General features: G+C 46.7%; 1 long non-coding RNA gene and 1 pseudogene across 1 annotated transcript; both read left to right on the top strand.

Moving 5' to 3' along the window:
- Positions 1-24,125, top strand: part of LOC120093719 (basic proline-rich protein-like) — a 193,081-nt pseudogene extending 168,956 nt beyond the window's left edge.
- On the top strand, positions 15,507-20,866 carry LOC134479565 (uncharacterized). The gene is made up of 2 exons (XR_010053076.1): positions 15,507-16,381; positions 19,813-20,866. It is a non-coding gene; the product is annotated as an uncharacterized LOC134479565 (long non-coding RNA).
- Positions 24,126-24,859: the final 734 nt, after the last annotated feature.

The raw sequence follows: 24,859 nt of genomic DNA, 5'->3' as shown, positions 1-24,859 counted from the left end.
GTCGTATTAGCCTCTGTCGTATTACGTTTCCTGGCACCATCTTCTCCCACCCCCACCAGGCACTCAAGAGCTCTGTGACCCTGCTTGGGGTGCTCAGACTCGCCGAGGTTCCCCAGACGATGTATAGCACAGGTAGCTGCAGACCTGTGTTTGTGGTGTGCATTAGTCCATCGCAAAGCTCTCGACTGAAACACGGACAGAGCCCAGTTCTGGAAATGTGGTCTCAGAAAGCTTTTGACTCCTGTGGCTTCTACCATCCACCATTCCCCGCTGACTTGGATTCTGTCTTTCCTGCACTCTTTTCCCCAGGCCCCGGAATTCCTGTCCCCTCGTGGTTTCCTTCCCTCATGCCCACCTCACCTCCCACATCTAATTGGCTTCCAGCTCAAGCCGGTGCTTCCTCCTCGGTCATCCGCCCTTTGCGTGTGGAAACGTCCCCACCTTGAAGCCTTTTCCTCATAACAGCTTTGATCTCTGCTTCACAATGCAGTTTTTAGGGTCTTTCAGTGCTTTTAGATCTTAGGGCTTCACCCTCTTGGTTAAAAAACTATACTCCAAAGCAAACCTATATGCGTTCAGACTTCAGCATCAACATCGAAACTGTGTATTTGAAGCCCCTCTACTACGACATGTGAATTGTGTTGTAGCCTCTTGTTTACCTGGCCAGAATAGAAGGGCAGGTACCTATCACGTGTTTAAAAAACAAGAAGGAGGAAAGCTTTGCCTAGAGCATCATGGCCGTGCACACTGGGTTCTAAAACACACCAACTGAAAACCGTGCAATGCAAATTCATTTGCCAAGCTAATGCAGGACCTTGTTAAGGCAAGTGTCAGTCATTTCGATAATAATCCTACCATTTGGGGTTGGGATTTAGCTCAGTGGTAGAGCGCTTGCCTAGCAACCGCAAGGCCCTGGGTTTGGTCCCCAGCTCCGAAAAAAAAAAAAAGAAAAAATAATAATCCCACCATTTTCGTCACATCAGATATGACAGGTCCTACTATTTACACCACTGTGTAGTTTGTTTATATTTGGGGGACAGGGTTTCATGAAGCCCAGACCAGCCCCAGACTTGCTATGTAGCTGAGGTTGGACTTGAACTTAGGATCTTCCTGCTCTAGAGCGCTGAATACAGATGAACACACATCTTATTTGTTCATAAACTCTTTACCAAAGATCCCTCCATCAGCAAACACAGTTGCCACTGAACTCCCCAAAGACGTGTGGTTATTGTGAGTCCAGACCTGTCCTCTCAACTGTGTGACATTTCCTAAGTCCCCAGTCTGGTCTCAGGAAACTATGCAGTTTCCCTTTTCACTCTCTGGGGTTCCAGCCGAGATGCAGACAAGCTTACACCAGGTTCCCAAGTGATTGCAGAGGGATGGGTGAGGCTTTGCCAGTGAGTTCTTCCGGCCACCTCTGCTGGCTGTCAGATGCACTGGTATCTTGTTCTGTTTCCACTGCTACAACAAAGGACCTGAGTCTGGGGGTACATACACCGCAGAATGCGTCTCTCACAGAAGTGTAGGCTGGAAAGGCCAGGACCGAGGTGCTGTAAGATTAATAACTGGTGAAAGTTCACTCTGATCCCTAAATGACACCGTCTTGCAGCATACCCACACAGCAGGGGGGGTCCCCAGTGCCTTATAAGGAAAAGCAGAGGCCCCACGACCTAACTGAGTCCTAAACGCCTCTCCTCTTATAGCATCACGTTAGATGTAAAGTCTCAACGTGGGAATTCGGAAGGAACAACCCTTGAACCATAATAACGGTCTGGGGTGGTTTATTCTTTTTGTTATTGTTGCTGTTCAAACAGGGTCTCTAACCCAGGCCAACCTTGAGCTTCTTCCTCTCTTTACCAAGCTGAGAGACATGAGCTACCATGCAGTGTTTATACAGTACCAGGGATGAAACCCAGGGCTCATGCATGCTTGGCGAGCTACACCTCCAACCTGAGCTATTTTGAGATGTAATGCAATCTTGTACCTCCAGCCCAGGCACGCTCCCAAGCCACAGGAATGACCCAGCCATCGTCATGTGGAGAAGAATTGTCTGCCCCAGGCCAACCAACCCACAGAATCCAGCTAAGGCACTGTTCTTTTAACCACTGTGAATTGACTGTTTCTCGTTACACAACAACAGATAATGTAAGAGAGATAATAAGATACGCCGGAGTGATACGAACCGAGAGAAAAGGAGTAAGAATAAACACATACATAATTCATACCCTGAAATTTGGTAATTCTTAACCCAAAATTCCTTTACCTTGTATAGGAATAGGTGTAAACAAACATGTCTGCCACTCAAACGGCCTTTCGTGAGCTTCTGGTCCTCCTGTCTTTACCTGATGAGTACTGAGCTGATGGGCACGAGCTACCATGCCCTGTTTATACTGTGTCAGGGATGAAACTCAGGGTCCATGGAAGATGCTGTCTTATCCTGACAGGGACTAATGTGGGCAGGCAAGCGGTGACATCGGCGTTAGGCCTCCTGTGCCGTAGGCACAATGCTAACCAGGAAGGTGTTCAGACAACACACGTGATCCTGAGAGGAGACGAGAATGTAAGTCACTGTCGGCCACACACACAGTAACTGGAACTGGGCAAGCTCTAAAATATAAATAAAGCCATGGTCTCCATCCCAAGCCCCTGATGAGCTGTGCGAAAATGGAAGGCCAGGCAGATACAGCTAGACCCGTAATTTTCATCGCTTTCTCAAGAGTCCGTTGGAATACATTCCACAACCGAAGAGACAATAGTCTAATGAAGGCGGAGTGCTGTTCCTGGTCCAGTTATTTCTACCTCGAGACTTCCGTAGATGGCCTGGACGGCCTTTCTCATTTGGTAATTTGGCCTCCTTGTTCTTCACGGCATTCTGCTTTCCTCTCATAGCCGCCTGAAAGTTCTCTTAAACATTGGCTCACCAGACTCCCTAAAGAATAGTCCCACCTTTCAAGGTCTTTGAAGTTAGACTCATATTGTATAGCTTCCTGTCTTTTATTATCAATAAACATCTGTCGATTGAAGAACCAACATTCTAGAAGCCCTCAGGAAGTTTTCCTGCTGTCCAGAACTGATTAAAACTATGTTTTCTACGCCCCGACTACGAAAACCCAGTGTGTATTCAACCTGAAATCTGTACATAATAAAGCACTTAGGAAAAGGTGCCATGTTCTCCCTGCAGACGAGCTAGGGGCACACCCATTGCTGTGTCTGGGGTGGCTTTTTATGCGTGTGTCTGTTTAGGTCCATGTTGACTATTCCTACCAGTGTGGGCACGGTGCTTACTGACACTGCATAAAGCCTCTACAGGCTGGACCCCGAGCCTCTCCTCACACGAAGGTGCCACTGTTGAGATCCTGCTTCTCCGAGGTAGCAATTCTGCTTCCTTCTGAAACTTGAGCTCGGTGAAAAGGAGACCTCTGGGGGGAAGGTTTGCACCTTCGTCAGAATTGCTTTTGGAATTTTTTAGCTGGGCTGTGAACTGAAGGAGCTGAAGCCTCTTCTGTTCGAAGAGCTTGAAGGTTTGACATTTAAATTTATCTTAAAATAGTTGTTGCATGAAAAAAAAAACCAAGAAAGGGAGGATTGTGGTTTGTACTTTGGCCTGAACTTTTATACAAGGGAGACAGAAACGGTGGCGGTGTTGAAGCTGGCTGCAGGATTTGCTGGCTCTGATTAGGGCAGCAGCACCCCAGGATCCAAATAAACTCATAATTCATGTGACTAATTCGAGCTCTCACCTAACCCTCCCCCACCCCCACACATCCAGCACATGTGGAAAGGCCCCTACAGTCACCATCTCACTCTCCAGAATGACTGACTCTCCTCATACCCTGGCCTGAATATTTCCACAGAAGAGCAAGGCCTAGGGGGACGGGAGGTTGCAGAGGCCCACAAATCCATCTGAGCACTCGTGCTGTGGAGGGATGGAATGTTTTGGGGGGAGGAGGACTGCTGACTCATAGAAGCATCTGAAAACATTTCATTTACGCGTTTTCAAACACTCTAAAAAGTTTTGTTGTCATTATGTGTTTTGAGACAGGCTTTCTCTGTGTAGCCCTGCCTGTTCTGGAACTTGCTCTGTAGACAAGGCTGATCTCAAACTCAGAGATTCCCCTGCCTCTGCATCCAGAACACTAGGACTAAACGTGTGGGCCACCGTGCCCTGATTCATTTTATTTTCAAAACACCATTTAACCTAAACTTTAATTTTTAAGACATAGTTAAGTGCCATCTGAACAGACTCCATTACAGGCGCTGTTTCGATTCTTCAAGCCCCCTCTCCTCTCACCGTGTAACGAACATTTAAGGAATGTCTGCTGTTACGGAGGAGCTTCAACTGACACACGCTCCTCTCCAGAGACTGCACACAAACTGCATCTGTGCAAACGGAAAACCTTCCTTGATGTAGACCTGGGCTAGCAGATCCTGAGACTGTACCATAGACTGAGCAACTGCCTGAGACCCATCAGAGCCCTGTGTCCGGGGACCGTACCTGACAAATGCAGCGGCTACCATCACTGTGCCGAGGGGCTGCGTTCAGGCTAAATAACACCCACACCTCGACTCCCTCGAAAGGTGAACAAAATGGGCTCCCCTGCCCCGCGTCTGTTTGTCTATGTATGTCGATGCTTCCCTGCGATGAATGCAGAAATTTCTAGATGCAAATCCTAACCCACAATGCCAACAGAGACGACTGAAGAGAGCAGAAGCGGCTGTAGAGGCAGGTCAGGGGCGCTGTAATGATTTCGCTCATCGAGTCTCTGATTAGGAGCAATGACCACAACAAGCACAACTGTTGCTGTCATAAAACTCCTGGTTTACATCCCCCTCCAGCTACCACCCCCTTCTCCTTCTTTTTAGAGAAAAGCTTGACTAATGCGTATCCTCCAGGTGTCCCAGTCCAGCTTCTCCCATTGCTTCTGCAAGCCTACTCATCCTTCACCCACTTGGCTTCATGGAAATGGTTCATTGAGTTGCCAATGGTTCAATGGCTCCATGTTGCTACATCTTGTATTCAGTCTAGCTGTCTGCATCACTCTCTGTTTCTTAAAACATGGGGTTGCTGAAGCCGGGGAGATGGCTCAGCCGCTGAGAACATTTAACTCTTGCAGAAGAGTCAGATTCAGTCCCCAGAACCACGGTAGGTAGGTCACCGCTGCTCCATCGGCTCTGGTGAGCTCTCTGGCCTCTGTCGGCGCCTATGTACATACGAGCATATTCACACAGACACATGCGTACAGGCGAGTAAAAAATAAATCCTTTATTTTTAAATACAAGGCATCTAATGAGGCTCTCAACTGTAGGGAAAATTAGGAGCACCGAGAAACAATGGAGCTGTGAACACCATTTTCTTCATAGAACGTTGCTTGGCACAGCGACAGATACAATGTCAGAAGGCTTAGATGCCTGCTGAAACAGTGTTGCACTTTCCAATTACAATAATACATTTCAAGTAAGGGGCAAGAAAATGTTCACAGGCTACAGCCTACGTGAACATTCAGAGTTATGAGCTCCTGTCTCACAGGTCTAGAGACCTAAAGAAAGGGTCTTAGCTGTTTTGGGCATGCTGCCAAGACTGCAGAGTTAGGACTTTTAGCCACAGCTAGAGAGATGGCTCAGAGTCCAGGAGCACCCGCTGCTCTTCCACAGGTCCCAGATTCAATTCCCAGCACCCACATGGCAGCTCGCAACCATTTGTAACGCCAGTTGCAGGGGATCTGACACTTTTGCAGACATATGTACAGGCAGAACATCAGTGAAAATGCAAATAAAAAAATCATGTTTAAAAAACCCTCAGTAGCCTCCACTATTTCACTTCTCTCCCCACCCCCACCCCCACCCCATGACTGCAGTTTGTCTCCTCCGTGGAAACACAGATGCCGCAGAGCTGTTAGACTTAAAATCACCTGGTGGTGCTTGGAAGCAGAAACAAAGATGCTGTTGCCAAGGTAACCACACATTTTCCCAGCATTGGGACAGGCCACATGTTTCCTACGCTTGAGGGAATACATATAAAAAGATTGGCTTAGTGCGGATGAATATTTACTACGCAAAAACAACGCCGATTTCTTTATAGAGCTGCGAAATGTATTTAGAATATTTATACGTGTAGCTGGTCTTCGCTACTTTGTGGATTCTTCTTTTCCCATCCTTTACCCGCTCCCTGCACCACCCCCTGACACTGGATAGGAGAGAAAGAAGCAGAGAGGAGAGAGAGAGGAGTTAGGAAAATCCCTGAATCTGATTTCTTTCCTTTCGTTTCTTCTTTGACCATGGCTACTAACAAGCCTCAAACAACCTCCCCTAAATGACCAGCAAGCACCCCTCGCCTCTCAGGGCTCTAGCCTTTATGGACCCTCTGAAAGGCTCCCAGCATGCCAAACGCAATCACGGGAGCTATCTGCAACTGGCAAAACCATGTTTCCGCTAGAGCACGGAGCGGATCACAGTCAGTGCTGGAGTCAGTCAGAAGCAGACTCGTATCCCCACACCCGGGATTAAAGCGAAAACACAGTCTTATAAACACATTTTTTAAATATCACTATCCATACGCCTGACAAAAACATCTTATCTTTTCAGGACACCGAGTCTCATCTTTCTTTGCCAGTGGAACTGAACCCATGCAGTAATAACTGACATTTCATGCCACCCATAATATACCAACACATTTCCATTTATACCTTCAAAGACTTCTTAAACATTCAATTAGCACTTACTATTTTAAGAGGGCCACTTGTGACTTGTGTGTAAAATGTATTCATCGGTTATGAAAACTCTTCCTTCACAGTAGAACCTTAGACATAGGGACTAATCTTCTGTGATCGTGAAGTTTGCACTGGACCTGACAGACCCTTTGGGTCGCCTGAGACTGCGACAGCGAGGAAGAAGCAGTCCCACAATTCCAAGAACAGAGCAGGAGGTCAGTAACCCAAACATCCTGCCTCCTTCCCCTCAGCCTCCCTCTGCTTCATCTGTTTACTGAGCTTCTCCACATTAGGCGCTGTGACCTGTGCTGGGTGTCATCCACCTGGGATCACAAAACATACCTCCTCAATCGTCTCTCATAGATCTTGGGTATCCATGTGTTGGTGGAAGTAGATCGTTTGTCCGCTTGGTTTTTGTTTGTTTGTTTGTTTGTTTGTTTGTTTTGTTTTTTGTTTGTTTTTTTTCAGAGCTAGGAACTCAACTCAAGGCTTTACACATGCCACGCAGGGCCTCTTCCACTGATCTACGCCCTAGCCCAGGATCTGCTTCCTCTTTTTTTTTTTTTCCGGAGCTGGGAACCGAACCCAGGGCCTTGCGCCTGCTAGGCAAGCGCTCTACCACTGAGCTAAATCCCCAACCCCCAGGATCTGCTTCCTAAGCCCCATCCTGTTGCATGAGCCCACGGCTGTGCCTCTCCTGTTGCTATCCCACTTCAGTAACCGCAGCTTCACGAGTCTGTGTCTGTGAGGTACAAATCTCCCTTAGTCCGTCGAAACTGCCTTTACCGTTCTGGCCCTTGCTCTCCTGTGGCGTATTTAGCGTAGGCTTGCTGAAATGCCACTGTATCGTCATAGACGTTCCAAGCTCCAGATTACACAGCTGAATGTTCACATATGAAGGTTAACCGTAGATTGCGCAGTCTCCTAATTGTCACGTAGACTGCCAACTAAATTGTATATAGAAATAAGTCACAAAATCGTCATGTTCCTCAATCTTCAAAAAATGATTTCTGGGGGTTGGGGATTTAGCTCAGAGGTAGAGCGCTTGCCTAGCAAGCGCAAGGCCTTGGGTTCGATCCTCAGCTCCGGAAATAATAATAATAATAATAATAATAATAATAATAATAATAAATGATTTCTATTGACTATATATATGATGGCTATATGTAAATGATTTCCATATTACTATATGAATTATGGCGGACTTCTGGTTTTCTGTCTTCCGTTAGTGTCTTCTGACCATCGCAATATGGCTAAGAATGCCCTCCCCTCCTGATCAGTAATATCGTCTGGCTTCAGCTTCAGTAGGTCCTGAAGACAGAGAATGAAGGCCCACCACAGACATCTAGATGTTAAGACAGAAAACCGATCTATGCGTCCTGTACCACCTCCGAGTAACCGGCTCCACTAAGCCCTCGGCGTTAGCCGTACTTCTGAGGTGAGGCTTCAATTAGTTTTTTTCTTACGTCAGTAAGTTTCTTGTCAGTGCCTCGGTCAGAATGAAAGACTCGCACAGCACTAGGTAGATATATATCTTCATAAGCTTCTGCACGCTTAACACACAGCAGTATTTAGCAATGCCTGTCTTAGAGCACAGCAATCTAATCACAGTTGCTCCATTCGTCTTCACCAAACGGTGAATGTGTACTTTACGCACTGTGTATTTTACAGCAAGCTTTGCAAACACTTCAGATGACCCATGCAGCAGTCTTGAGAGCTATTCAACATGATCCCCACACTTGCAGGCAAGGTGACTGCTGACCAGGGCAGCCATGTGGACTACCTCACCACAGTCTCGGCAGCAGCAGCAGCAGCAGCAGCTGCAAGTGGAAGGGCAGAGAGCGAATCCCAGACCTTTGCCCGTCTCCAATCCCATAGGGAGACCAATCACAAGTGGCCAACAATTCAGTCATCGCTGAAATGTATAAAATGTCTGTGACGTTCTAGGAACAGGTTGCTATTTCCTTCTGCACTTTGGCTTTCTAGTCAAGGTCTTATGTCTCCCTCTAACTATAGCTGAGGACGACCTTGAGCTCCTGATCCGTGATCCTCCTGCCTCAGCCTCTCAGGTGTGCTTCCAGCTCCGGGCACTAGATATTTTTCTCTTTACCCTGTTTCGTTTATCCTTTGAGAACTTTATGCATGTACACGATGTGTTTTGATTATACCCGCCCCCTTCTCTCCAACTTCTCCCAGATCTCCTCACCATGTCACCCTCCCAACCTCATGTCCTTCTCTCCAGTAAACTTCCAAGTGAGTGCCGCTCATATATGCATGGGTGTAGCATTACCCACTGGGGCGCGAGCAGCCTTCCAAGAGCAACAAATCCAAAGACAACAGTGTTACAAGAATCTCTTACCCCAATAAGCCTGAATAAAAACACACACAGCTCAGCTATTCTACTTATAAGCTTCATGCCTAGATTGGGCAGACCTATCACTGTGCTACTCTACTCCCCAGCTATGAGAGCCTCACTACTTGGCTTCTCCAGGTCCTGTGGTTCTGCTCCATCCTCCTTCCCCTGTTCCCTACTCTTCCCTCAGTGTCTGAAACCTCCAGCCCCACCTTTCCCTTCCACTGCCCAACCACAGGCTCTAGCCTTTATTTGACTCCTCGTTGGGGCAGCCCACCTCGAAGAAGCAGAATTAGCATCAGAGTACAAACAGCACCAGGGCAAGCCACAGCACAGTTGACTCTCCCAGTGCAGACAGCCAACTCTTGGCTCACGTGGGCCTTTATGGTTCTACCCCCTCCAGTTCATGCTGCGATTCTGATTGGCTTGATCTGGTACAGGTCTTGTTCGTTCAGCCACAGCTACTGTGGGGTCTTGAGCGTGGCGGCCCAGACCAGTCTTTGGCTCTTAGCAATCTTTCCACATCTTCTCCTATGATATTTCCTAAGCCTTAGGGAAGCAGATGTCCCATTTAGGACTGGGCATTCCTCACTCACTTGTTTTCTGGCCAGTTGTGAATCTCTGTGTTAACTGCCATCCCCTTAAAAAGAAAGTCAGGGGGTTGGGGATTTAGCTCAGTGGTAGAGCGCTTGCCTAGGAAGCGCAAGGCCCTGGGTTCGGTCCCCAGCTCCAAAAAAAAGAACCAAAAAAAAAAAAAAAAAAAAAAAAAAAGAAAGTCAGTCAGTCAGTCTCTCTCCCTCTCCCTCTCCCTCTCCCTCTCCCTCTCCCTCTCCCTCTCCCTCTCCCTCTCCCTCTCTCTCTCTCTCTCTCTCTCTCTCTCTCTCTCTCTGTGTAAAAAACTTGAACTGAAAACTCTAAGAATTTTATATCATTACAAAAGATGCTCAAAGTAAGTTGAGACAAATTATTGCTATTTCCCACATTAGGCCACTACTGTGTAACACGTAACTAAGTGATCAAAACTGTTTTAAAATTTCCACATCTGAGACATAGAGGCACAGCTGACTTTTAACCAATGAAGGAGCAAGCCTCGTTCTCTTCCTATAGGCTTCGGAGAACACAGTTTATGGAGCTGTAAACCTTGGCTTTCCGATTTGCAAGAGCAGAGGAAATTGTCACGGCCCTCTCAAAGGGTCCTGATACTTAAGTCCGTAATGCGTTTAAAAGGTGCTCTAGATAGAAGTGGGACAGTTGGCTGCAGTGAGACGCCGGTCTTTCCCGACACAGAGTAGGATGAGACAGATATTTTTGTGTTCAGCCTAACCTTAGCTATGTAACGAGACTCTGTCATAGTTAATTATCATAATTAATTAATTGATTGGAACAAGTTTTACTAGAGGCACAGTTATACCATGTGTCCTGGAGGGTTTTTTTTTCCTATTTGTTTTTGTTTGTTTCTTTTTATTAACCTCACACATGCTAGAATCATCCGAGAAGAAGGAACCACTGTTGAGAAAGTGCTTTGTCAAAGTGAGGGGCCGGTAGGCAAGTCTGTGGGGCATTTTTTTTTCCTTAGTGATTGATGTGGGAGGAGCCACCTCCCTGTGGGTGGGGCCACGCCTGGGCGGGTGGTCCTATGTTATACAAAAAAGCCAGCTGAATAAGTCAGTTCGCTCATAACTCCCCTGGCTTCTCTTCAATCCCTTCCTCCAGGTTCCTGTCCTGACCTCCCTTCCTTACGGACTAAAAGGAGTTACATGAAATGAACACTTTCCTGACCAGGTCGCTTTTGGTCATCAGACACGCACAGTGGTAGAAGGCAAACTGAAACACTGAGTGACTACAACAGCAGGGTTCCTACCGCCCATTTCAGAACGGACAGGATGTGGGCAGGAAGGGGGCGCCAGTGAAAGGAACAAAGGCAGACCTCTGTGGGCCTAGACATTGAGAACACACCCTGGACTACTAAACCCCTGGGTGCCTTCCCACAAGAGGCATTACACCCAGAGGGGACACTACTAGCTTCTTTTCATCTCCGGATGCCTGGGGACCCCATTACCTAGGGAGGAATCCGGGGAGGTCCTGTCAAAGAACCCAGACTTTCTGCTGCATCTGTCAAATCCAAAGTGAAATGTGATTTTAATCCACTGTGTGTCCAGTGAGAAATTCAACTGCGATAATACTGAAAAGAAATATTAGATGAGAAACGACAGAAGCCAAAACCCGTAGACCTCACAAGGCCGCTTCGGATCCTGTGTCAATAAACTGACCGGCGTTAGCCAGGGCTTCCCAACACTGCTGACCTCTTGGGGAAAAACACACAGTTTAAAATCTGAAAGCAGGGGCTGGAGAAATGGCTCAGTGGTTAAGAGCACTGACTGCTCTTCCAGAGGTCCTGAGTTCAATTCCAGGAACCACAATTATCTGTAATGGGATCCAATGGCCTCTTCTGGTGTGTCTAACGAGGACGAGAGAGTAGTCACATAATATAAATAAATCTTTTTTTAAAAGTCAACTTTTAAAAAACCTGAAAGCGGGGCTGGGGATTTAGCTCAGTGGTAGAGCGCTTACCTAGGAAGCGCAGGGCCCTGGGTTCGGTCCCCAGCTCCGAAAAAAAGAACCAAAAAAAAAAAAAAAAAAAAAAAAAAAACTGAAAGCACAGAGGTGCAGGAGGCAGCGATGGCCTCAGAGAAATGTGCCTTGGAACTAAAATGATCTATTCCTCTGCCCTTCTCTCTGTTTCTTGACTCACGCAGGACCTTAAACCTAAAATAAGGGGCTTAGTCAGACTCCAGAAGTCCTAGGCCAGCAACAATACCCTTGGGGATTAACATAAATAATAATCATTGTTGGATTTGATGACAAAGTGCAACCAGCTCTTTTTCTGACTGAGCTGGAGTAAAATGAACGGTGCTGACCCCAGAACTGCAGCAACTGTCTTCTCAGCTCCTGTGTGGATGCATAGTGTGCACTCCAAGGGTAGAGTGTGTACTCATGCACTCCAGGATGGGGGAGCACTGTGAGCTGGAAGCCAGTCTGCACACACACACACACACACACACACACACACACACACACACACACACACCCTTTCTACTCCCTGGACTCTAGGTTGGGGCTGTATGAGCCAGGAGGAAAGGTACTTTCTGAGCAAAAGTCTCCAGCACAAAGCTAATTGTCACACACTATTGCATAGGCTACCGGGCTAGCCTGGCTGCTGGACGTAACTTCCTAAACTTCCAAAGGAAATCCACAATCTTTTATCCACCCAAAAGAGTGGCACAGTCCACACATGGACTGCAGTCCTTCTCCTGGCCAGGGACAACAAGAGTCCTTCTCTCCCGTTGTAAATACAGTGAATAACTTGTCTGGTAGCAAGCTACCCAGCCCCACATCTGCCCGACATGCTGAGTCTCGAGTCAAGGTCACAGTATTCTACTGCTGTACCCTCCTCACCTTCTTACCCTCCAGCAGTGGCCCCAAGGAGAATTACTTCCGAGCGCCAATTTCAATGTCTTTTAACTTTCAGTCGCTGAGATGGTGTGGGGTTGTAGGATAACGGAGGCAAATTCTCAATTTCTTTCCTTTTTATAATTTATTTAAGCCAAGAGTCATATGTTGCAAAGTACACACCAGGCACAGAGCTGGACATTTAGTTTGGTTCAGGCGGATTCTCCACATATACACTCCCATCCAAGAATGTCGAGGGTTACAGTACAAACCGCCATAGCCAGATCTAGGCTGGTTCTTCACTAACACAGGCTCAACACATCCTCAAGAATTAGGACACACCCTTTGCATCTGTGAAACCGAGGCACACAACGAGGAAAAGGGAGCAGCAGGGATCGAGTCTAAATCTAGTGCCTGGCACATCGAGGTGTCTTGTGGAGGAATTCCCTCTAGTCAATAATCAGGGGCCACTGAAGACTGTATGGTCCAATATTTTTCCTTAAAGCCATATATGAATAGCATATCAAGGAGTATACCAGGATATGTCATTGTCAACTAAGGTACTTAAAAGATCAGTTAAAAACATTTCCATTGCCTCCACCAGACAAAACTAAATTATTTGAAAGCAAAATGCTCTCTTTCTCTCTGTGTATCTCTGTGTCTGTGTCTCTCTGTCTCTGTCTCTGTCTCTGTCTCTCTCTCTCTCTCTCACACACACACACACACACACACACACACACACACACACACACCCTGAAGGCTCAAGCAATTGCAAATATCCCATACTCTCAAAAAACATAAATAATCAGAAAAGGCCTCCACCACCTTTGGTCCCAAGGCTATGAAACTTAGGAAGGAAAATGTTTTCATCTTCTTTCACCCCTCCACCCAAGAAAGGAGAGAGGTCCTAGCCATGAAGTTGATCGACTCTTTGAAATTACAATGACTACTGCGAGTATTAACTTTTCTAAATGCAATTTCCAGGACAACAGAACTTAATCATCTAATCCAGTTCACCACATGAACACTTTTCCTTTATTGTCAAAGACGTGTGTGTGAGAACATGTGTACATACGTGCATATGTTTTATAGAGCTCCAATCATGATCCTCTCACTTGAGGTGAACTTGAAATAACATAAATTAAACAGAGAACCAAATGTTTGAAGTAACTAAAGATTACTAACGCATTCGTTAACTTTGGGCTTTCCTCAAATGCTGCAAGTGGATTTTAGCCTAGTGGGCTAAAAGCATCCTCCCTGTGTACTTGCTGACAGCACATCTGGAATCACTTTCTTCTGGAATTGTTGTATAATAAGGAGTTCACACAGCCAACCATGGTCCACCCCCTACTGTGTATGTGTCCTGGACTTCACCCTTTTTCAGTAGCAAGTTCAAATGCCAGAACGGCCGGGCATTGTGTCGGCGGGAATGTGGTCATCTTGAAAACCTGGGGACCAAAACATGCTCATCCCTAAGAAAGGCATAGTAGCCTGCAGATGACAAGGACAAGGTCATGGTCTCGCACATCACGGAGCTGCCAGTTCTCTTTCCAGTATCAAACCCAGCTCCTCGATGTTTGTGAAACGAAGGGGAATTAGAAAGGAGTTGAAACAAGTCCTAACCAAATAGGGAGCAGACCAAGCTTTGGGGGAGAGGCAACCTGGGCAGGAAAGAATGTTCACAGAGGCAGTAACGAGGCATGGCATGTGTCCTCTGGGAGGCAAGGGTTCCTTTAATGGTGGAGAGGATAGATTACGAACGTCCACAGCATGGCATGGGTAGGAAAGAGTAGGCAGAGGCTTGGCTTCTATCCCCATTCCTGCCACTACCCAGCGGCCCAACCCACAATATGTGCTCCATCTCCCTAGCCTTAGATGCAACCATGCATAATTCAGAATCCTTCTCAGTTTACTTCCCTTGCCACTCGCAGCTTTGGTTCTGGCTGCTTTTTGTTTTTGTTTTTGTTTTTATTTTAAGTATTTGAAATAGTAGTTTGCCTGCATGTGTGCTGTGCACACAAAGCTCTGACTCGAAGTCTTCTTGCTGAACCGTAAATATATGTGGGAAGGGAGACAAGAACATCCGATCTATTGGAGATTACGCAAGGCACAATGACATGCCCTCTTTTCGTCTTAAAGCACTATTTGTGTTAGCATGAGTTCATCGCTATTTTTGAACGAATTAACTATTTGCTTCCTCCGTCTTCATTCCTAATGCATCACCAAAACTCTTTGGGTCCTGGATAACTTTGAAGAAAACAAGGTGTTCCTGAGACCAGAGAGTCTGAGGTTTGCTATTATAGTAGTTAACAGAACAAGTTCCAGAGCCAACCTACTGCTGCCACTTCGGATGGGACACTGGGCACAGCCCCCTGGTCACTCTGTGGTACTTCGCTTAGCTCTAAGGTCGTCAGAGCGTAGATGTCAGCCTCAGACACCACCGTTGCCTCCTTCCCCACACCCAGCACCCTACTTTCTGGTTTTGCTCACTTTGCTTGACTTGGCCCCTCTGACTTGGAGGGGCCAGGGACATCGGCAGTAACCATGCCACTGCTTCCCTCTGGCCACCCTCTGGCCACCAACTATACTTTGAATCTGCCCTTCACAGTAGCTCCATCAGCAAAAGGCTACTAGAAAACCAAAGTAAGCCAGGCAGGGTTTTTAAAAAAAACATGCTCTGTCAGATGGATTTGAGTGTACAGTAGAAAAGCTAGCCTTAGGAATAATCAATGAAACAGGAAGAAGGAGGGAGAAAACGCAAGCAATTGACTCCGTTCCTTAAAGGAAACCGTGCCTTGTACCCTCAGTGCCTTCCTGCTGGAACTGGTTTTCTGCTTGGTGTTGTTTCTCACCATCAGCTCCTTTATTAGCTCTCTGACTTACCACAGGGCACCACTGGCAATCAACATCGAATTTTTGATGGACCAGATTCCTATCATGCGCACTTGACCGATAGCAACTTGATCCTGGAAGAGGGGATGGGTCTTGGATTTTTTTTCTTTTTTTTTTTTTTTTTTTTTCGGAGCTGGGGACCGAACTCAGGGCCTTGCGCATGCTAGGCAAGTGCTCTACCACTGAGCTAAATCCCCAACCCCGGGTCTTGGATTTTTATGATTATTTATAATAACCAAATTGCGATTATTCACAATCTCTTGAATACATGACTTCTCTGACCTGATAATTTATTTATCCATATTGTATGGGCAATGCTGGTTTGCCTGCTTGTATGCCTGTGTGAGGGTGTCAGCTCTTGGGGTCACTGACAGTTGAAAGCTGCCATGTGAGTTCTGAGACTTGAACCTGGGTCCTCCGAAAGAGTGGTCATTGCCCTGAACCACTGACCCATCTCTCCAGCCCCAACTTTTCTCATCTGCATTTTAATTCTGTCTTTAATTCTTGCCCTCTGGCACGTTCCTCTTCTACCATTTAGAAAGCTGGCGCTCAGAGAAACTAGCTAAACCTACCCAAAGCCACAGGGCCAGCATGGCAGAAGCGGAACTGAAGTCCTCGTGAAATTGGATCGTTTAAAGACACAGGAGCATGGGTAGGTACACGGGGCAGGAAGCAGAGTGCCCTGGTTGGAGGGTGGGGTGGAGTCACAACTAAACTAATTTTATGAGGGGGTTACCACATGAGCAAACGGGCCCTGGTGTGGAAATAACCTCCAGATTCCCCAGTGTCTCCCACAGCTTCTTTCCTGAACCAGCACAGCTCAACCTACACATATTTTGAATTATAATTTCTTCCTCTGTGTGTATGCACACTCGCGTGCACGTGCGTGAGCATTGCCAGGTAGTTCTCAACAACCTTCAGAAGTGGTTCTCTCCTTCAGCCTGTGGGTTCCAGGGATCCAACTCGAGTCCTCAGACTGGTGAGCAAACGCCCTTACCCTCTGGGCCATCTTGCTGGCCTTGCTTTTCAGTCTACAAGGTTCTTTACACAGCGGGGCTATCTTGGAGAGAAAAAGGATTTCTTTTTCCTTTTTTTTTTTTTTTTTTTTGAGATACACTTACTTTTATCTCATGTGTGTTGGTACTTTGCCTGCATGTCTGTCTGTGTGAGGGCATCAGATCTCCTAGGAGTAAATCCGAGATAAACGTTGAGTGTCTGTGCGAGTGCTGGACTGGAAACTAAACCAGGTTCTCTGCAAGAGCGGAGTTGTTTCTCCAGCCCTGGATTTCTTTTTTTTTTTTTTTTTCTTTTCTTTTTTTCGGAGTTGGGGACTGAACCCAGGGCCTTGTGCTTGCTAGGCAAGCGCTCTACCGCTGAGCTAAATCCCCAACCCCTAGCCCTGGATTTTTAAAAAGGCACACAGTATGTTTATATTTAGGAAGCTTCTAAGGAGGGTGTTTTGTAAATCAAGAGCTGTCTGCATCCACGTATGATGTCATTAAATATATATTTGGTCTGCCTAAAACTATCTGGCAGTTGTCCTTTACCAACACGGCCGGGTTTTTTTGGTTTCCCAATATGTAAGTTTAAAGGGCACAGCCAAATCTAATGAATGTCAGATTTGTACAGGGAGTCAAGTCCACCACAGTACATTTAAATAGGAAAAAAGAAAGTGATTCGATTAATTAGGGTGAATTTTCACTTGAAAAGAATACAAAGAAGAATATTCTGAAACCATTCGTCCCCCCTAAATGTGTTCAAATGGTCACTAACTTAAACAGTGCTGTCAGCAGAAAAGGTTGGCTATTTATGAGATATCAGACATTGAAAATAGGAATGTAGCATTCCAGAAGGTGCTAAGGCTGAACACTCAAACACTTGAGTATCTGTGATCTACTTAAGCCTGATGGTGCACATCTGTTATCCTAACACCCAGGAGGTACGGCAGTCACCCTCCACTCACTGCAGAGTGAGTTCAAGGACAGCGTGGCCGGAGACCCTTACAAAAAGTAAATAAGGACTGGTAAATTGCCCAGCACATAAAGGTCGTTGCCTCCAAATTCCATGACCAGAGTTTACTCCTCACAACCAACATGGAGGAAGGGTGAAACTCCCACAGGTTGTATCAACTAAAAGCTCAAATAGTTAAATCAGCTGAGCTCTTAAAAATGTCGCTCATGCTAGTGGAGAACTTAAGTTTTTATTTTAGTTTTTAATTCATTCATAATCAAGCAGCTCTTCAGCGGTGGGAAACTCTCCGGTGTACCGGTCTACAGACTAATCTGTGAGGTGAGGCTGCGGCCGTTGCACATAGGTTATAGCTAATCTCAAGCCATTCACTGGCAATGGAGTGAGGTAATTAGACATGAAACATTTTTTTTCAGAGATTGTTTTTTATTTCTTCTTCTTTAACAAAAAAAGATCACGTGTAGGGCTGAAGAGACTGCCCAGCAGTTAACTCACTACACTCGAAGCAGCCCTGGGCTTGCTTCCCAGCTCCCACATGGCGGCTCACAACTGTACCGAGCCTTCTTCTGACCTGTGCTGTCACTGCACACACAGTGCACACACATTACTCAGGTGCACACACATATATAGAAGTGTTTCTAAAAGCTGCCATATAAAAAAAAAAGACGATCGTTTGTGAGACACAAGACAGGGCAATGAGGTGTGTACAAAGTCAAAATACAACCCCAGTATCAACTATTTACAGGGGTAAAGAGGAAGGGAGGGAGGGAAGGATAAGGAGAGAGGGATGGGGGAGGGAGGGAGGGAGGGATGAGTGGATGGATGGATGGATGGATGGATGGATGAGTGGAGGGATGGATGAGTGGATGGATGGATGGAAGGCTGATTAGATAGGTGAATAATCAGAAAGCAATGTGAAGAAGAAGGAAGTTGGGGTGGGGGACATCGTTCATTATGAGCCAAAGCTAAGCAGGGACTACACACCCAAGTGCATTCACCTCATGATTTCTGTTACAAGTGAATTCTACATCACATTCTAGTAGGATGATGCTGATGAATTGTGCTGGCTCATCCTTTCAACAAGAACCGCTCAGCCCCATACAGTAACTTCAGAACAGACAACTGTGGTGAGCAGCCGGACATCGTGTGGACCGGGAAGAGTGCCTGCCTTTCGTGGTACTTAGTCAGAAGTAAAGCCCGGTGGATGGGTCTTGAAAATTCTGTGGTAGTAACTTCCAAAGGGGCCAGCACCCAAGAGAGGCTTCTAACCCAACCTACATCAGTCAGGAAAAGAAACTTCCAGAAAAAGAGAGGTGGGGGGAGGGAGGGAGAGAGAAGAAACAGATGTATCTGGCTGTTCATATGTGTGTGTGTGTGTGTGTGTGTGTATGTGTGTGTGTGTATATATATATTCCTATCTCCTATGTGTGCTTCATGGAAATTTCCTTTTGCTTGGATTACATCACTGACCCTTTCAAGGGTGCTCACTTCTTGAGTACACATCAATCAATATAAATTTATTGAATGACGAAAATATAAGAGCCTCATTTTCCTGGCTTGTTCTCCATGTGCTAGAAGCTGGAGTTACAGGAAAGCAAATACTTGCCTGGAGAAAGTAAGTTCCTAGGTCAGACACTTCAATAGGCTTCTTCGTAAGAAAAAAAACTTAACGCTGCTTTGGAATGCATGACTTCTTGAGTTCTTTGTTAAATTGTGTGGATTTCTATACAAATCAAACTTAGATGGCTCTCTAAAATAGACTTCAGGAAAGCTAATAAAAGAACACAACTAAAAGGTAAATTTAAATATTCCAATACAATTAAAACAATTAATAGAAAAAGGTCTTTTCACTGTTTTTAGTTTTGGTGTTTGGCCTGTTGGTATGTCTTTGCTCCGCATGCAGGCCTGATGTCTGAGGTGGCTAGAACAGGGGGGAGAGGGGGCTGGGGATTTAGCTCAGTGGTAGAGCGCTTACCTGGGAAGCGCAAGGCCCTGGGTTCGGTCCCCAGCTCCGAAAAAAAGAACCAAAAAAAAAAAAATCAGAACAAGTAAGAAATAAAATGCGTGGGGGGTGGGCGGAGGCATCCATCAGGTTTGGCAGCTTTCGCCATGCTGACCTTTGCTCCACTTTGGGAGAGAAAAGGGCCCCGGGCACGGCTGTGGAGAAATCTGAACCCAACATATTCACCTCGAAGATTTCTTCCCAGGAAAGTCAGCAGGTTAAAAAAAAGAAAAGAAAAAAAAAGAGGCGTGTGTGTTGTCTTTGTGTTTATTTCCCGGTCGGTTTTTTTTTTCCTTCCTAGACTTTGATGGAATGACTCAAAGGACAAAAAAGGTCACAATTACTAGAAAGAATCTAAAATGTCACGAGATGAAACGCTCGCAGCATTTCTGTAATAAATAAATAAATAAATAAATAAATAAATAACTCTTCCTCCCTAGGGCCAAGATAAGGGCGGAATGTCTACCTAACGTATTCTCAACAAAGAAGCCCGAGAGCAGTTCTTCTGAATGCCACTTTCAAATGCTCACTGGGAAGCATGTGGAACCACCCCGCCAAGCCTCGGGGCCTTTCCTCGTGGGTCCGGGGATTTAGCGTGACGAGCCCGGGAAGCCCTGCTCGCAGGGGTGCAAGCTCGCCCCGAGCGCGGGCACGTGCAGATGCTGCGGCTGCCTCGCTCCCTCGCGGCCTCCCACAGCCCCTCGCGGCCCTGCAAACGGGGTCGGGCCTCCCGGAGCGGCTTTCCTCAGAGGATCAGCCCTGAGGATCACGACTCTCTAGGTTCCCCGTGTCGCTGGCTCCCCACCGCGGCTCCCTGTCCCTTCCATCCCTCCCCGCCACGCGCACGGGAGGAAGGCGGGACCGAGTGAGTCGCCGTCACGTGGGCGCTGGACGAGCAGAGGCGCTCTGCGCAGAAGCGCTCTGCGCAGGGGCTGTCCGCGCCTCGCCGGGCCTTGGCGCCCGCAGCCTCAGTGGAAATTTTTCAGGAGACCTACTGAGGCTGCGCGGCACTGGCCACGCCCCTTCCCGCCCGTTTGCCTCTGAGCGGGTTCCTCCCTCCCCTGGGAAGCAGCCCCGCCCCCGCCCGCGCGCTTCTGCGCAAGCCCCGCCCTCCCCGGGGAAACCGCCGCGTAAGCCCCGCCCTCCCTGGGGAAACCAAGGCCGATTTCCCCTGGGCCCTGACTTCCCCAGCAACTCGCGCTGGCCCGGACGCCTGCGGGGAGACCTAATGTGTGGCCGCCTGGCATCCTGAGAGGCGAGCAGGGCGCACTGGCGCCTTCGCCTTCGCCTGCGGGTCGCCGCGGCCTCAGCCTCGACACCTCAGCTCCACACGGATCCCACACCTTCTGGATAGAGCTGGACGGAGGGAGGAGTGGTTGGGGTGGATGACTGAGGCTCCCTGAGGGAACCGACGGTCGCCTAGACAAAGCCCGATCTGGATTACCTCCCCCTCGCCAGGGAAATAAATAATATTTCTTTTTCCACGTCCAGAAATATGCCTCACGTAATTTATCCCCAGGCAGGAATTTTGAGGAGCTTGACCTTGCTCACCCAGAGGTGACAGATGGCCATGGCATTCTTTGGCTGTAAAGGGGTGGGGTGTGTTGTGTGTGCATGGTTCACCTCAAGGAAACAGATTTAACAGCTTTAGCCACGGGTTGGTTCCGAACGGTTCACCCGGGTTAGTGTTGGCTAAATTGGAGGCGAATGAAGTGGTGTTAGCTCCATTTGTCCCCAAAGAGGTTTTACTCGAAACCAGATGCAGGCATCTACATGAGACCGAATCGTGCCAAAGATTTCTACCAAGAGTAGAGTTTCTGTGAGCAATCTCAGACCCAAGCCCGTAGTCCCCCCACCCCAACCAGAATTGAAGGTATGTTAATGAATCCTTATTTCTTTGCCTTCTTTCCTTCAAAGATCACGGAACTGAGTGAAGGCCAAGAAGGCAGCCCATTGTGGCTTCAAAGTAGGCACAATATATCGATGAATACTTGTCTTTTTCTTCGAACAAGAATACTGGTAACCCGATCTTAAAAACAGATTTTGGAAAATTGCGATTATCTGAGATTTTGTTTTCAAAGCAATCGGATGTAGCACCGTAAAACATTTCAAGAGTGCACGCTCCTTGTTTTCTCGATTAGCTTTTCCTTCTAAGTGTGAGCATTCTGTCAACCTGTGGTGGATGAGTGTACCTTTCAACCCTTTTATTGCTGATTAGCAGGTGTCGGTGGAAGAACTAGGTCCATAAACCCTTTCTCTTTACTGTCATTCTTCCCTGTGCCTAGCAAGGGGACCACGGAAATGCCTACAATGACCATTACAAAAAGCACCTAAATTAGCCCTCCCTCACTTTTAGGGAGGAAACAGAAACAGTGTTCCCTGGAAAGTTTTACAGTCCAAATAGCATTGAACAATTATACTAAAATATCTGTAAATTGAAATGTTCTTTAGGGCTAAATGTCCTAAGGGGCACCAGAATTTTATTCTTGTGGAGGCAAGCATGCCTTGCACACAACATGGCTTACAAATACATGGTTTCACTGCATAAGGTACTTTTTAAACATGATTTAAGTTCCTTGACGCTGATCAGTGGAGTATGAAATATCATTGCAGTGTTTCCAGGAAGTTATCTTTCTTAATGAAACTGACTCACAGAATTGACACTTGCCATTTCCCCCCAACACACACTCTGTGGATGTCTGCCCTTTGACCTCTGAAGCCACACTGTAGTCATCAACCTGCGATCCAATTGGAGGACACCCCCAGGATATTAAAGAGATCAGAACGAAAAATAAGCTAGTAGTAGTAGTCTTGGAGAAGACCGCCGTGGCTAAAAGTTAACCTCAGAACTTCTCTATCTGCAGACCTACTGTGTACTTTAACCTCATCTGAGCCACTTTGCATTGCATAGTATGCTTGTTGCAATTGTATCTGGTGGTTGACAACCCCGTGTGAATCTGGTGCTCATTGACTGGCTCTTCTGGTTGGCCAGAGTCCAGAGTATAGCCCAGGAGTTCGCTCTGACACCTAAGCTTATCTACAGCACTGCCCTTCCGTATGGAATCAGGGCTTGTCTTTGTGGATAATACAGACTGGCAGAAGAGAGAAAGGTATCGTGGAAGGACAGTTCATAAAGGCAGTGTCTGCCCCGTCTCTCCTCAATCGCCTGCACCAGGATAAGCCAGCAGCCATGTCATGGAGAAGTTCGTCAGCTTCTGGAGTCTTAGAGAGGAAGCAACTGACCAAGCCGAATTGCCCCCCAGGTGAGTGAAGGGTGCTGAAAGACAGCAGGGAACCCCGCTAGAGTTTGCAGCTTTGTGTTGAACCCTAAGCCAGAGCACCCAACTGAACTCTTGAATTCCTGGTTGGCAGAAACCTTGAGAGATAATTTAAATTGTTTTCAGACAGTAAGCTGGGATGTTTTGTTACCGCAGTTAATGTCTAAGGGAGTATCCTCCAACTTCAGAAACATGCCCTAATTCATCAGCAAAGTGCTCCGTTACATTACTCTGGGCATAGGCGCCATTTTGCAGATGTTAAATTATTTGTTCGTTGAGCAAATAATTCTATATTCCTATCCCAAGATAGAATATACAAAGTGATAGGGGCGTGGCCATAATGGAATTTTCTTTATCTTTTACATTTCTCTAGACCAGGCTGACCTTGAACTCACAGAGATCCACCTGCCTCTGCCTCTTGGATGTTGGGATTACAATCATGCATCACAACTACCCGTCCAGAAAGGACTTTTCTAGTGGACCCAGAAGAGATTAATATTGAGAAAACATAGACTATGACAATATGGATAAGACTTGAAGCCATTTTAATAAGTGAAATCAGCCAAGACTACACTGCATAATCAATCTCTTGTGAAATCTAAACCAGTGGAATTTATAGAACTAGGGAGTAGAGCTGTGGGTCTGGAGTCACTAGGTTAAATTCAGAGACAGCAAGGTAGCTCAGTAGTTAAAGTGCTTACTGAGCCAGCACAAGGAGCTGGTCCACAGCCACGGTTTTAAAAGCCGATGAGCATGGGATGCCTAGGGAGGCAGGGGCAGGGACCCCAGTGGCGTGGCTAGTGAGCCAGAATAGCCAATCACCAGATTCCCTGAGAGATCTTGTCTCAAAAGATCAAGAAGAAAGCGATAGGGGAAGATTCATCACATTGACTTCTAGCTTTACTGATGCAAGCACTGGTATGCATACCACCACCACCACCACCATCACCATGATCACCACCACCACCACCATCACCACCACCACCACCACCATGATCACCACCACCATCACCACCACCACCACCACCATCACCACCATCATCATGATCACCACCACCACCACCATCACCACCATCACCACCACCACCACCACCATCACCATGATCACCACCATCACCATGATCACCACCATCACCATGATCACCACCACCACCATCACCATCACCATGATCACCACCACCACCTCCATCACTATGATCACCACCACCACCACCATCACCATCACCATGATCACCACCACCATCATCACCACCACCAACACCATCACCACTACCACAACCACCATCATCACCATTACCACCATCACCATGATCACCACCATCATCATCACCACCACCATCAACATGATCACCACCACCATCACCACTACCACCATCACCATGATCACTATCACCACCATCACCATCATACACACACACACTGAATACAAAATTTCAGTTAATAGAGTAAGTTTACAAGACATGTTGTACACCATGGTGACTATACCTAATTATTTTATTCTGAATATTCAAAGAGAGATTTTAAGCACTTCTCCCCAAAAAAGAGACTTAGCTTACTTGAGCCTTTTCATGATTTAAAGATACCTCAAAACATTTTTCGTGGGGCTGGGGATTTAGCTCAGTAGTAGAGCGCTTACCTAGGAAGCGCAAGGCCCTGGGTTCGGTCCCCAGCTCCGAAAAAAAGAACAAAAAAAAATTTTTTTTCGTAAAATATATGATTTTATTGGACAATCTAAAAATAAAACAAGAAAACATGGAATTCAAGGGAACAAAGGAAAGGATGTGCTTTGGAGGAAGAGGGAGAGGAGGAAAGTCATTTTATTATCTTTCTATAATGCTCGTGTTTAAGTTTGAACTTTGCGTAGCACTGTCTTGGGACAAGGGAATGAGACTGACATTTAATTAGATGAAAGAAAGCCATTAGAAAGCAAGTCTTAGCAATTATTTTCATATTTGTGTCTTGCAGAAGAGTGGGTCTGAGAAAAAGAGAAGCGTGTGGGTAACAGAGCCATGACAACAAGCAGTGCTTCAGAGCTCATGAGAGAGATGAGTGGGGAAAATCCAAAATATCGTGTAGGATACCAGGCAGTGTGGACTCAAAGACACGAAGAAAGGCAACCTTTTCAGTATGGGGTCAGAATGAGAATGCGAAGGAAAATGCTGGGAGTGAAAGGATCCTAAGCAAATAAACAACCAACACAAGCAGCACC

This window comes from Rattus norvegicus, chromosome 7, assembly GCF_036323735.1.
Source record: "Rattus norvegicus strain BN/NHsdMcwi chromosome 7, GRCr8, whole genome shotgun sequence".
Lineage (NCBI taxonomy): Eukaryota > Metazoa > Chordata > Mammalia > Rodentia > Muridae > Rattus > Rattus norvegicus.
This window is presented reverse-complemented; position numbering and strand designations above follow the sequence as displayed.